Here is a 13,683-nt window from a genome sequence, read left to right as displayed (position 1 = left end):
ATGCAGAATGGGGGGGGGGGGTTGCTTCTGGAAGGCCAGCTGTGTTCAATTTTTTGACATGGGTGGTCAAGAAATAGACCGATAGAGTAGTTTAATGAACAGTGTAAAATAATGTCTTCTATTTTTAGCACATTTGAAATACAGGAAGTGTCAATTGCTACTATCATTTTGATACACGTCTCCCTAATTTTTTCATTTCTTTTTAAAATGTCTCTCTTTTCTCCTATGTACTTTTCTCATATGTACTTATTAAAACAAAACCCTAGGAGATCAAAATGTGTGAACTAGGAGGAGAAAGACCAGTTCACGTCCATCCCAGAGAGGGAAGTTCTGTTAGAATGTGGTGCTTGTTCAGGAAGGGTTTTTGAAGTGGATCTTTTATTTTAGTAAAATAAATAGGGTTTGATAGCTTCATCTTGCGGGGGGGGCTTGCTTATTTTGTTTTACTGATTTCCCATTGCATGCCTCCCCATATATTAAACTCTCTTCTGTTAAAGAAAGTGAGCCACTGTCATTTAGGCTCACTGTCCACACCACCTGCCGGCCCATGATCAAGGGAAGGCAAGGAGGAAAGAAGAGATGAGCTTTGACTGACGTCCGCAGGTCGTCCCCTAAGGATGCTCTGTTTGGCTGTCTCACAGTCTAGGCCTTCAGGGACTTGCTTTTCTCCTACAAAAGCCAAGAGTCATCTTTTGATACTGAGACTCTTCTCTGGTCTCGGGTCAGCCTATTACCGAAGGCTTCAAAAGAAGGAAACAATTGGTGACAGAAGTTTCCATGTTCCCTTCAGTACTGGGCTGTGGAGTTTCTGACAGAAACTAGGGTCAGAAGGTCCTGTGAATCATGGAAGCCAGTGGTTCTCAGCAGGGCCAACATTGCCCCCCTCCCTGGGAACGTTCATAGTGTCTACAGACCGTGATTAACACCCTGCAGTGCATGAGACAGCCCCCCACAGCAAAGAGTTCTCGAGTCCAAAATGTCACTACTGCTGAGGTTGAATTGCTGGTGTGAGCTCCGTGTGTGTGTGTGTGTGTGTGTGTGTGTGTGTGTGTGTGTGTTAGGGGAGCTGTTAGTTTCAGCTCAGGCTTCCAAACAGGTATGCAGATCAACACGCCATTGACAAATGTTATTAATCCCTAAGGAAATTTCCTTGATGAAGGGCCGAGAATGATGTAGCTCATTCTACAGTGATTTGGGGCACAAAACTCACATTATTCAGATCGCTTGGCACCGTGTTGCAGAGTGGGAGCACACACATAACATTTAGGGTGTGCCAAAATTAGTCAAAAAATATCAGCCACGGCGGTCTTGTGGGAAAGAAATAAGTTGATTATCCCAAAGAGGCAGTTTGGCAGACAGCACCCAAGCTCCTTGTGAGGCCAGATGGAAGCACCCCAGAGAAGGAACCATCCGCTGAAATGACACTGAGCAGGGGCAGACAGTGATGAGAAGCGAGGGAAATGAAGGGTGCCAAGGATCAGGGAGCTGGATTCTCTTGGCAACACACAGGACTCACTGGGGGACCCTGGGCAAGTCATTTAATAGCTCTAGAACTCTCTTCCCCTTGTTTGTGAAACAAAGGAGAGGGAAAGAAAATTAACATTTACTGTGAATCTATTATCTACTAGATACTGATGTGGGAAAGACTTTAGGGTTCGAAGCTGATGGCCAAGAAAGAATTCTTGAGATGTCTTTGGTGCAAAAAGGTGGTTTTATTAAAGCGTGGGGACAGGACTTGTGGGCAGAAAAAGCAGCCCTGGGGTCATGAGGAGTGGCCCATTATATACTTTCAAGTTGGGAAGGGGTTAGGAATAGTGTAAGTCCCTGAGGAAGTTTGGAAGCAAAGGTTTGCAAGCAAGGTTTGGAAGCAAAACTGGGGGTTTAGAAATAATGGGAAGTTCTAAAGCAATTTTTGTATGTTAAAGTAGACTTACAGGATCCTGGTGGGGGGTGGGCGAGGAGGGATTTGGGCTAGGATTGCCTTTCCCCCACAGCAAAGTGTCAACATCCAGGCTTTGAGTCCCTAGAGGGTGGTCACTCTGCCTGTTTCAAGGACTCGTCAATGGGCTGTAGGTAGTAAGGAAATTTAATAATTTCACTTCTGCCTTTGTTTCCCACATCAGATACCATTATAATTTTCTTTCATTTAGTCTTCATCATAGCTTGGTAGAGTGGATATTGGTATGTCCATGTTGTGTATGAGGGTCAGAGAGGTTAATTTACCTGCCCAAGATCACACAGCTAGAAAGTAGTAGGGCCAGGATTTCAGCTTCAGTGTCCTGGTGGCTTTTATTTTTCACTTTTCCATAGATCCTCTTTCCTCAGCTTGTACAATAGATGATGCATAGATTTTTGTGTAAAGATTTATTGATTTAATGCACACAGCTTCAGAAGAACAGTAGACAATAAATGCTGATCATTATTTTTTATCATTATGATTAGACATTTTTCATGTTCAAAAAATATCCTCTTATTTGTGAGAAATGACTGCTTAGAAATGAAATTCTCTCATTGTTATTAGATACCAGTTACAAAGCAAATGTATGACGTTCTTTTGGAATAAAAACTCCCCGGATTTCTTTTTCTGGCTGACTCCACTTGCTTAGGATCTGAAATCCTGACCTGGAGACAGAAATCAGGCTTGCCCAGGCTTCAGTGCCCCATTCAGCAAGCCGGCAGGCAGGTGGAGGGTAAACGGGCCCCATGATAATGCCACTCGGGTAAGCACCTCCAACCAAGACCTCAGGAGTTGCCTGTCTCCTTGGTTATCAGGCTCTGGAAATACTCTCCAGAGATTCTCACCTGTTAGAGTAAATGATCCCAGTCTGGCAGGATGAATAATTCAGTGTCAGCGGTAAATTTAGGGGGAAGCTTAAGTGTGGGAAACACTGAGGCATTAGTTTCCTGTCAAGGAAACATGTGGGTTTAGCCTCCTGTAAACCACTAGCACCCCCCTCCCACCAGCACCTCTGTGCTGGCCTGCAAGCCCCTTCCTTAGAAGCACACCTCCTGTCAGGCATCCAAGGCTCTTGTTAAAACGCAAATGTTACTTGGGAGCATCAAATGCATGAATATGTTAGCACGAATTAACAGTGGATTTGTTTATCAGATTAGCTGTCCCTCAGAGAGCAGATCCCTGGGGGACTAGGAGCTACTTAGCTTCTGTATTGCTGTGGAGAAAGACCACCCAGAGGGTTTGGCCTCCATTTAGTTTAAGAGGTACCTGTTATTACATCCTTTGGTATTTACAAGCTTGCACCAGGCGTGGCCAGAAGCCAGGGTCCAAGAGTTGAGGAACTGCTCCCAGGTTTAGAACAAGACAAGAGCTGGGCCTCCGCTGGAGGCTGGGAGTTCCAAATCTAAGTTTGACACTGGCGATTTAGTGGCTCCTTTGTAAGAACGCAGGGCCCAACAGCCATCGTGAACACAATTCTGGAGTTCGGCACTTGAGTTGGAATGTTCGGGTTTGGTAAATTTGGGGTTTAAGAGAACAAGTTACTTTGCCTTGGTTTAAAGATAGTGTCAAGGTGTGGATGGAGAGTTCAGAGGGGAAGTTGTGTGTGGGGTGGGGAGGGCTCCTTTTGCCAGACCCGATGGGACTTTATTTATTGTCACCTGAACCAAAAGCAATATACCTTTCCTCTGGGATCTTGGTCCTTTTTGGTTTGTTTGTTTTTAAAGATTTATTATTTATTTGAGAGAGAGAAAGAGAGTAAGCAAGCACACAGAGGGAGAGGGAGAAGCAGACTCCTCGCTGAGCAGGGAACCCAGTGTGGGGCTCAATTCCAGAACCCTGGGATCATGACCTGAGCTGAAAGCAGATACTTAACTGACTGAGCCATTCAGGCGTCCCATGGGCTTTTGGTGCTTTACAAAGGGGGACCCCTTGCCTTTGCCCCCAACCTCTGTCTCATGGGCTAGGCGGGAAGGTCCGGGGGCGGGAGAGCCTGGCCTTAAGGGAAATCTGCCAAACCTAGGACCCCTGCCTGGACCCTATATAACCGTGACTGTTGTATGTCCAACATCTAAAAAGCACCTAGCATGATGGGGCCGGGCACATAGTAGGTATGTGTGGTTGTGCTGAATTCAGATGTGAAGGGTTTGAGCCTCATTCAAGCAATTAGTCACTAACTGTACATTCAGACCCACCCATTGTGTTTATAAAGCCTGGGGCAAGAGGACACAGGAAGTCAGCGCGCCATATGTCTACTGTTTAAAGATAATAAATCAAGCTTAAAAACAATTAAATAAAATACATTCTATCATCTTAACTTCCCTTCCATAATGATAAAATCAAAATGTGTAGTTTTAGCTTTTGTATGGCTGGGAGTCCGCAAAATACCAGAGAGAATGGGATTTAATTATTACTGCGTACGTCTGGGTGTTTTGTTAATAGGCCAGCAACATTTGAAAGAGTAATAAAGAAATGCATAACTAATAAGTTATTATATACTTATTCCCTCAATTTTTTCCCGTGATTTATTTCGACCAAAGCACTAGCAATGCTGTTCTTTTTTTTAATTTTAATTTAATTTTAAAGATTTATTTATTTATTTTATTTTTTCTTTTTAAAATTTAAATTAGCCAACATCATTAGTTTCAGTGTAGTGTTTAATAATTTATCAGTTGTGTGTAACACCCAGTGCTCATTCCATCAGGTGCCCTCCTTAATGCCCATCACCCAGTTACCCCATCCCTCCACCCACTTCCCCTCCAGCAACCCTCAGTTTGTTTCCAATAGTTAAGAGTCTCTCATGGTTTGTCTCCCTCTCCGATGACTTCCCATTCAGTTTTCCCTCCCTTCCCCTATGATTCCTTGTGCTGTTTCTTAGAATATTCCACATATGAGTGAAACCATATGATAATTGTCTTTCTCTGCTTGGCTTATTTTGCTCAGCGTAATACCTTCCAGTTCCATCCACATCCATATAAATGATAAGTATTCATCCTTTCTGATGTCTGAGTAATACACACACACACACACACACACACACACACACACATGCACACACACACAAAACATCTTCTTTATCCATTCATCTGTCGATGGACGTCTCAGCTCTTTTCACAGTTTGGCTATTGTGTATTGTGGACATTACTGCTATGAACATTGGGGTGCAGGTGCCCCTTTGTTTCACCAAATCTGTATCTTTGGAGTAAATACCCAGTAGTGCAATTGCTGGGTCGTAGGGTAGCTCTATTCTTAACTTTTTGAGGAACCTCCATACTGTTTTCCAGAGTGGCTGTACCAGCTTGCATTCCCACCAGCAGTGTAAGAGAGTTCCCCTTTCTCCACATCCTCGCCAATGTTTGTTGTTTCCTGTCTTAATTTTAGCCATTCTGACTGGTGTGAGGTGGTATCTCATTGTGGTTTTGATTTGTATTTCCCTTTTGCCAAGTGACGTGGAATATTTTTTCATGTGTCTGTTGGCCATTTGTATGTCTTCTTTGGAGAAATGTCTGCTCATGTTTTCTGCCCATTTCTTGACTGAATTATTTGTTTTTGGGTGTTGAGTTTGGTTAAGTTCTTCATAGATCTTGGATACCAGCCCCTTAACTGATGTGTCATTTGCAAATATCTTTTCCCCTTCTGTAGATTGCCTTTTAGTTTTGGTGACTGTTCCTATGCTGTGCAGAAGCTTCTTATCTTGATGCAGTCACAATAGTTCATTTTTGCTTTTGTTTCCCTTGCCTTCGGATATGTGTCTAGCAAGAAGTTGCTGTGGTCGAGGTCACAGAGGTTGCTGCCTGTGTTCTTCTTTAGGATTTTGATGGACTCCTGTCTCACATTTAGCTCTTTCATCCATTTTGAGTGTATCTTTGTATATGGTGTAAGGAAATGAAATGGTCCAGGCTCATTCTTCCTCATGTGGCTGTCCAATTTTCCCAGCACCATTTATTGAAGAGAGTGTCCTCTTTCCTGCTCGGTTGAAGATTAGTTGACCATAGAGTTGAAGGTCCATTTTTGGGTTCTCTCTTCTGTTCTGTTGATCTGTGTGTCTGTTTTTGTGCCAGTACCATACTGTCTTGATGATTATAGCTTTGTAATAGAGCTTGAAGTCCGGCATTGTGATGCCACCAGCTTTGGTTTTCTTTTTCAACATTCCTCTGGCTATTCAGGGTCTTTTCTGGTTCCATACACATTTTAGGATTATTTGTTCCAGCTCTGTGAAAAATGTTGTTGGTATTTTGATAGGGATTGCATTCAATGTGTAGATTGCTCTGGGTAGCATAGACATTTTAACAATATTTATTCTTCCAATTCACGAGCATGGAATGTTTTTCCATTTCTTTGTGTCTTCCTCAGTTTCTTTCGTAAGTGTTCTATAGTTTTCAGAGTACAGATGCTTTACTTCTTTGGTTAGGTTTATTCCTAGGCATCTTATGGTTTTTGGTGCAATTGTAAATGGGATTGATTCTTTAATCTCTCTTTCTTCTGTCTCATTGGTGGTGTATAGAAATGCAGCTGATTTTTCTGCATTGGTTCTATATCTGCCACGTTGCTGAATTCCTGTATGAGTTCTAGCAATTTTGGGGTGCAGTCTTTTGGGTTTTCCACATGGAGTATGTCATCTGCAAAGTGTGAGAGTTTGACTACTTCTTTGCCTATTTGGATGCCTTTTATTTCTTCTTGTTGTCTGACTGCTGAGGCTGGGACTTCTAGTACTATGTTGAACAGCAGTGGTGCTAGCAGACATCCCTGCCATGTTCCTGACCTTAGGGGAAATGTTCTCAGTTTTTCCCCACTGAGAATGATATTCACAATGGGCTTTTTGAAGATGGCTTTTATGATATTGAGAGATGTTCCCTCTATCCCTACACTGTGGAGAGTTTTAATCAAAAAAGGGTGCTGTACTTTGTCAAAAGCTTTTTCTGCATCAATTGAGAGGATCATATGGTTCTTGTCCTTTCTTTTTTTAACATGCGTTATCCCATTGTGAATGTTAAACCACCCTTGCAGCTGAGGAATAAATCCCACTTGGTCGTGGTGAATAATCCTTTTAATGTACTGTTGGGTCCTACTGGCTAGTATCTTGGTGAAAATTTTGGCATCCATGTTCATCGGGGATATTGGTCTGTAATTCTCCTTTTTTTGATGGGGTCTTTGTCTAGTTTTGGGATCAAGGTAATGCTGGTCTCATCGAATGAGTTTGGAAGTTTTCCTTCCATTTCTATTTTTTAGCAATGCTGTTCTAATCAAGACTTTTCCAAATAATTTTGTTCTGTAACAGACACTGTTTAAAGGTTAAAAATATGATTATATCCAAAATGTCCACAATTTGATTGCATTCTCCTCAAAAACGTAAATTACAATAAATGAAAAAAGTCATGAACTATGAAAATATCTTCCACATGCCTTCAAAGTTAATTTTTTCTAAATTAGGCAAAATTGTGAAAATTAAAAGGGAAAATTCAAATTATTAATAATGCACATCAATGCTTAAAAATAGTTATTTACATTAAAAAGTTGTAATTTAATTTTAATTACATTTTGGAAATGTAATTACCTCTTATTAAATCGTTTTATGTTAATTACACTGTTTACAATTCTAGCGTTCAATCATCTAACTGACGAGGGAAGCACCGGTATAACGCTATGGGAATTCAGTAGTAATAGGAGTTGTTTAATACGGCAGAATCTTCCTCGGTCCCCACATTGTGAATAAGGCACTAATTCCTAAGTACCTCTGGAACTATGAATCTAAGGGGGAAAATGGACTGGCTCTGAGGAAAGGATACTTTGTAGCGCAGGAATCTACTGTTTTCACACTCTCTGAGACAAAGGATTTGACAGGTTAATTCATTTGCCTTTCCTTTTACCTAAGCGCTGCTGCTGCTCAGATCCCGCCCTCCCTCTGAAGCCCGGTCTGTCTCCAACAGCAGCAGCAGGCAGCCACAAGCATCATAGCTTTGGGACCTAATTGCCTGTTTAGAGGGACTAGGGCAAGAAAGTGGAGAGAGCTGCGTCTCTGGCCTGAGCAGCGACCCTCAGCAGCCTCGATCTTTAGGGTGACACGGTGCCAGGTGTGAGTGCTGGATTCTGAGGGCCTTTGCATCCTTCAATTTTGCTGGCATGTGTTTGTATCACTGAGGTCCCCCCGAAGTGTGGAACCCGGAGCAGGTCCCCCCGGCCTGGCTGTACGGTAGTGTTACGTGCCTGCACTTGGCCAGGTTATTTTTGTGAGCACTGCTCCTTTCACTCGAGGGAGGGGAACATTACCTCCTGACCTACTTACCTCATAGTGATCTTGAGACAAGTGAGTGTGTAGAATACATTTATAATTCTGGTAAAAAGCTTGGTGTCGAAGGAGCATAGACCTTTGCAGAAGTAGTTTATTGTTTGCCCGGATTTTTTCTTGGGTCTGTATGTTAACAAAGGAATCAAAGTGACTGAAGAAGACACTGTTACCGGTACATATCAAATGTCAATCAGCTGATAGTTTCTATTAAAACAAGCTTTCATGCTTTGGATTCTGGAAGGGTTTTATTCTTTGCCTTATTAATATTCTTTATTTCTTTTTTAAGATTTTATTTGTTTATTTGACACAGAGATAGAGACAGCCAGCGAGAGAGGGAATACAAGCAGGGGGAGCGAGAGAGGAAGAAGCAGGCTCATAGCAGAGGAGCCTGATGTGGGGCTCGATCCCATAACGCCGGGATCACGCCCTGAGCCGAAGGCAGACGCTTAACGACCGAGCCACCCAGGCACCCCATGCCTTACTAATATTCTAAAGCATAAAAATTCTTTTTTTTTTTAAGATTTTATTTATTTATTTGACAGAGATAGAGACAGCCAGCGAGAGAGGGAACACAGGCAGGGGGAGTGGGAGAGGAAGAAGCAGGGTCATAGTGGCGGAGCCCTGATGTGGGGCTCGATCCCATAACGCCGGGATCACGCCCTGAGCCGAAGGCAGACCTTAACCGCTGTGCCACCCAGGCGCCCCTAAAGCATAAAAATTCTAATATCTGTACAAAGTAGAATGGAGATGGCATTTATCCCATGAAGTCAAGGCATATGTGTTCATTTGCACATGAGAACAACATTACCAGTTCAATCTTGCTTTTTTTTTTCCTTAAAGATTTTATTTATTTATTTGAGAGAGAGAGAGTGTGTACGAGCAGGGGGGAGGGGGAGAAGGAGAAGCGGACTACCCGCAAAGCAGGGAGCCTGATTGATCCTGGGACTCGATCCCAGGACTCGATCCCGGGACTCAATCCTGGGACTCTGGGATCATGACCTGAGCCGAAGGCAGATGCTTAACCAACTGAGACACCCAGGCGCCGCACCAGTTCAGTCTTTCAATGGGACACACAATTCATTGAAATCTTGTTCTCATGTTTTCTTTTTTTTTTTTATCTTGCTCATTTTTTCTAATAATACTTAACAGGTTTTGAGAGGATATTTAGTGCCAATCTTTGGATTGACTCTCTTATATGTAATATTTCATTAAGTCCTCCTAATAACCAAGTTCTCTTACTGTGATCCCCGTTCTAAAATCAGGAAACAGAGACTACATGATTTGCTCAGGATCACAGAGGTAGTGACGGAAAGGACTGGAAATAAGATTAGTCCAATTTGAAAGCCCAAACTGTAAATGATAACACTGTACTGTCCCCTATAGAGGTTGTGCAAGATGTCTGTCTGGGTTCTGGGATTCCACTTGCCCCTGAAGACTTCTCTGTTTGGATGAGAGATGTTGTCCTGGTAGCTCTGGCGATGGAAACCCGTTTGGGAGAGTCTATGTGACCTAGAAATCTGAGCTGGGAGCATTCTAGCTTGGCATGCCGGTGGCCAGTGTTGGGATATACAGAGTATGGATTCTGGGGGCCCTGGGCCAGGACATGATATAACTTTGATGTGAATGAAAACATGAGCGTGCCGTTTTGGGCACAGCTGTGTAATCAAAGCCACGCAGCCTAGATGGATTTCAGCTCATTGGTTCAACAAAAGCTCACAGCTGGAATGGGACGGAATGGAGCCGTCTGCCGTTGTGCAAGCCGCCCAGCCTCGGTCACGTTCCCTGGCCGCCACCGAAACAAATGCCCTAGTTTGTAAAGAGGGACGGAGTGGTGGCCCATAAATAGCTTAGCTGTTTAACATTTGCAGACATTCACGGTAATATATCTGCTGTCAATACACTGCACACACATTAGGGGGGATTGTGATAGTATTGCTGACACACTATTGATTCATGGCACAAGCTGTTTATCTGTGACAAGAAAACATCAGTTGATATTGACGAATCATCTGAAAATACTCACCTACTTGCACTCTATCAAGTTGAGAGAAATATGCAGTAAACCGACTGCTTGGAGTCAAAATAGATCCACAGGGAGAGAGTATCCGTACGATCTTAGATATTCTTTCCAAACACACAGCCCAGGTGTAGTAATGTTAAAGGAATCGTCTTGTCCCTGTAAGGCCAAAGACTGAAAACCAATCGTGCGAATAACACAAATGAACTGTGAACGAATTCGAAGTGGGGCTTGTGTATGTAATTCTGCCCTGCTTATTGACCTAAAAAAATGAGTGTGAGAAGCTTCCTGGTGTGTCGTGCTGAATGGGTGAAAGAGTCTCACTTATTAGGGAGATGAAAGTGTGCTGTTATTTTTAAAAAGCCACTACCAAGACGGGGGGTTTCTAATTAAACCTATGGTTTTTGAGGACATTACAGAATTTCTCACCTTTCTCATTGGGGCTAGAAGTCAACCAAGATTTTTAAATCGTGGTGTACATTCTGTCCAGCTAGAGTGTTCCATATAAATTACCTGGGAAAAAGATCACCATGGGTCTCTAAGTGCTGTTTCAAAAATGTATTCACTTATCTAACCAAGATTTTTAAAGGTATAGGTGAGGGCAAGAGACCAGTCCCTAACCTCATGGAGCTTGTATTCTAGTTTGGGAAGGAGACAGAGTAAATATAAAATAAAGTAAGTAAATATAAAAATTACTGCAAGTTATACTAAGTAACGTCAGAGATAAAGATAGTTGGCAATGGATTTCTGCCACATCCAGAAAGTCCTGCCTGGTAGCAGAGAGATGTGTTGGGCCTATCTGGGCATTTCCTGAGTCCTCCATGGGCACACACCCAGGGTGACTTAGGGTTGGGGACGAGAGCTTGACTTACTCAGTAACTACCAGGAGCGAGCACTGTCCTGGGGCCTCTCGTGTCCATAAGGACTGTGACTCGCAGCTTGCTGGGAAGAGTTCCGGATTTGAAGTCAGATTAACTTCACCATGGGCTATTTCTCTACCATACCCTACAACTGTGGCCCTGAGAAAACCGAACTTTCGGAGACTTGGTTTCTTCGTTCATAAAGTAGAGATAATACCTTGCTGGATTGCTGTGAGGACGAAATAAGAAAATGAGTTTAAAATACGTGGCACGTAGTAGGTAATCAGTAAAGTCACTGAGTCTTCATAATCTTCTGAGATGGGGACTAAGTACCACTGTACTAAGTCCAAGCCTATCGAAGGCTGTACAGTATACTTAAAATGCTTAGTGTTTTCAAAAGTTTGAATGAGGCTTTGGATCCTCATCTTACTGACTTGATCTGGAGTCTTTTCGTGCCCTTTAATGCTAGGCCATACACTGCACTTTATAATGTCTTTCTCCTAAGTACTCCTACTACCGTCAGCACCTCTGCAGTCGTGGCCACCATCCTGGCCACCTCGAGCATCTTACCCTTGCCGAGCCCTCACAATGTACCAGGCACCATGCTAAGCCCTGGAATATGTTGTCTCCTCTGACTCTAGCAACAGCCTCAAGGGATGAAGTTACGAGCTTTCCTTTTGTAGGTGAGAAAATGGAGGCAAGCTCTAGGTTAAGAAATAAATTCCACTTCAAGCAGCTGGTAAGCAGTGGAATCCCAACTCAGGCAGTCTAGCCCCCCTCCCCCCAAATTCCTCCCTTAAGCTGCGTGACCAATGCAAAACCCAAAGGAGCTTTTCCAAGGCCTCCCGTAGTCCTTAACCAAGATGTTCAGGCAGCTACAGGAGCCACGAGCAGTCTGGTTACTGGGATCATCGCTAGCCCGGAACCTGCTAGAACACCTGGCCATCTGCTTAGCAGTGTCCCAGGCTGCTCTCTCCCCTCCGCGTGCAGCTCAGGCCCAGGGAACATCTGGCTCAACAGGTGCTAACTGATAGTGTTACGATAAGAAAAAGGCAGAAGGAAGATCTGTCAGTGAGGCAAAGACTTGGAAGTAATATGTTCCATTAAAAAGCTTTCTCATGAGTTATTAATGAAAGTCAAGAACTGGTATTTCCTTATTTGATCGGGTCCCCTGGTAAGGATTGATTGAGTTCATAAATGTGCCAATTTACTGAAAATAACCTGAAGTGTCATTAAAAGTGAATTTCCATGGAGTCCAATTTCAACCTGCCCTATCTTTTTGTTTATAGCCACTATTTTCTGGGATACTGCTGGGAACGTTCTTTCTCTCCAATAGATCTAATAGAAGGAGGAAGATGTTTCACTGAATTTATAGGAATCCTTTTCCCTAGCTTGTCTCAATGTACTTAGCTCAGTTGCCTATTGTTTTTTTATGGTTATTTTGTGTATGATGTTAGTGGTGTGGCTGTATGTCTTAGGAATATTGTTTTTTTATGGTTATTTTGTGTATGATGTTAGTGGTGTGGCTGTATGTCTTAGGAATCAATTCCTTTTTCAGTGATAAGCCTGTAAAATCTTTGGGGGCTGCTTCTGAAGTGGGACCATTTTATAGGTGAAAAAAATGTTATCTTATTGTAAGTTCCTTCTGGAATTTTGACAATAAAATTGCATTGGATAAGATCCAAGACCTAGGTCACACAAAATACCACAGTAGACTGAGATTCCCTTTAACGGGACATTGTTGTATTGGGGGTGGGTGTATTGGAGAATAAACTAACTGAAGTGACCTATAAGCTATTACTCATTGCAACTAAGAAAAGTGTTTCCAGTTGCATCATTTATACCTTTAAAGCCAGCTGGCTTCTGCTTGGGTTTTGGTATGACAGTCACAAAATGGTACAATATGTTTTGCCTACTTTTAATTAAATCTTGATTTCCAGAAATAACTAAGTAGTCCAGTGTAGTAGCTTTTCCAAATTGGAATTAAGTCCGTGGGTTTCCCTGGGTGACCAGTCCACACAATCCTCCACTTTGAGGAGCCCAGTGTTTGGTGGTCATATTTTTCTCATTTTACCCGCAATGAAAAAAAGACATAGTAACTTGTGAAAAATCTTATGTATAATAAGTCGTGTGCTAGGATTTGAATAAAGATCTTTCAGACTCTAAAGCTTATTTATTTATTTATTTTTTAACCCATCACAGTATTCTGACTTCCTATGACCCCAAAAAAGAATTCAGATATTTCTAACATTTATGTAATTTATACATTGAATCATAGTTTTTGAGGGGCACCTGGCTGACTCAGTCGGAGGAGCGTGTGACTCTTGACCTTGGGGTCATGAGTTCCAGCCCCACATTGGGCATGGAGATTACTTAAATAAATAAATACACATTAAAAAAAGAAAAAGAAATGTACTTTTTCGAACCTGAAATGCCTGTCTCGCAGATGTTACAAACTTTTATTTAAAATCCCATTCATGGCGTTATGGCATCGAGCCCCACATCAGGCTCCTCCGCTATGAGCCTGCTTCTTCCTCTCCCGCTCCCTCTGCTTGTGTTCCCTCTC

This window comes from Ursus americanus, chromosome 5, assembly GCF_024610735.1.
Source record: "Ursus americanus isolate L20-20 chromosome 5, mUrsAme1.1.p, whole genome shotgun sequence".
NCBI lineage: Eukaryota > Metazoa > Chordata > Mammalia > Carnivora > Ursidae > Ursus > Ursus americanus.
Note: the sequence above shows the minus strand (reverse complement) of the source record.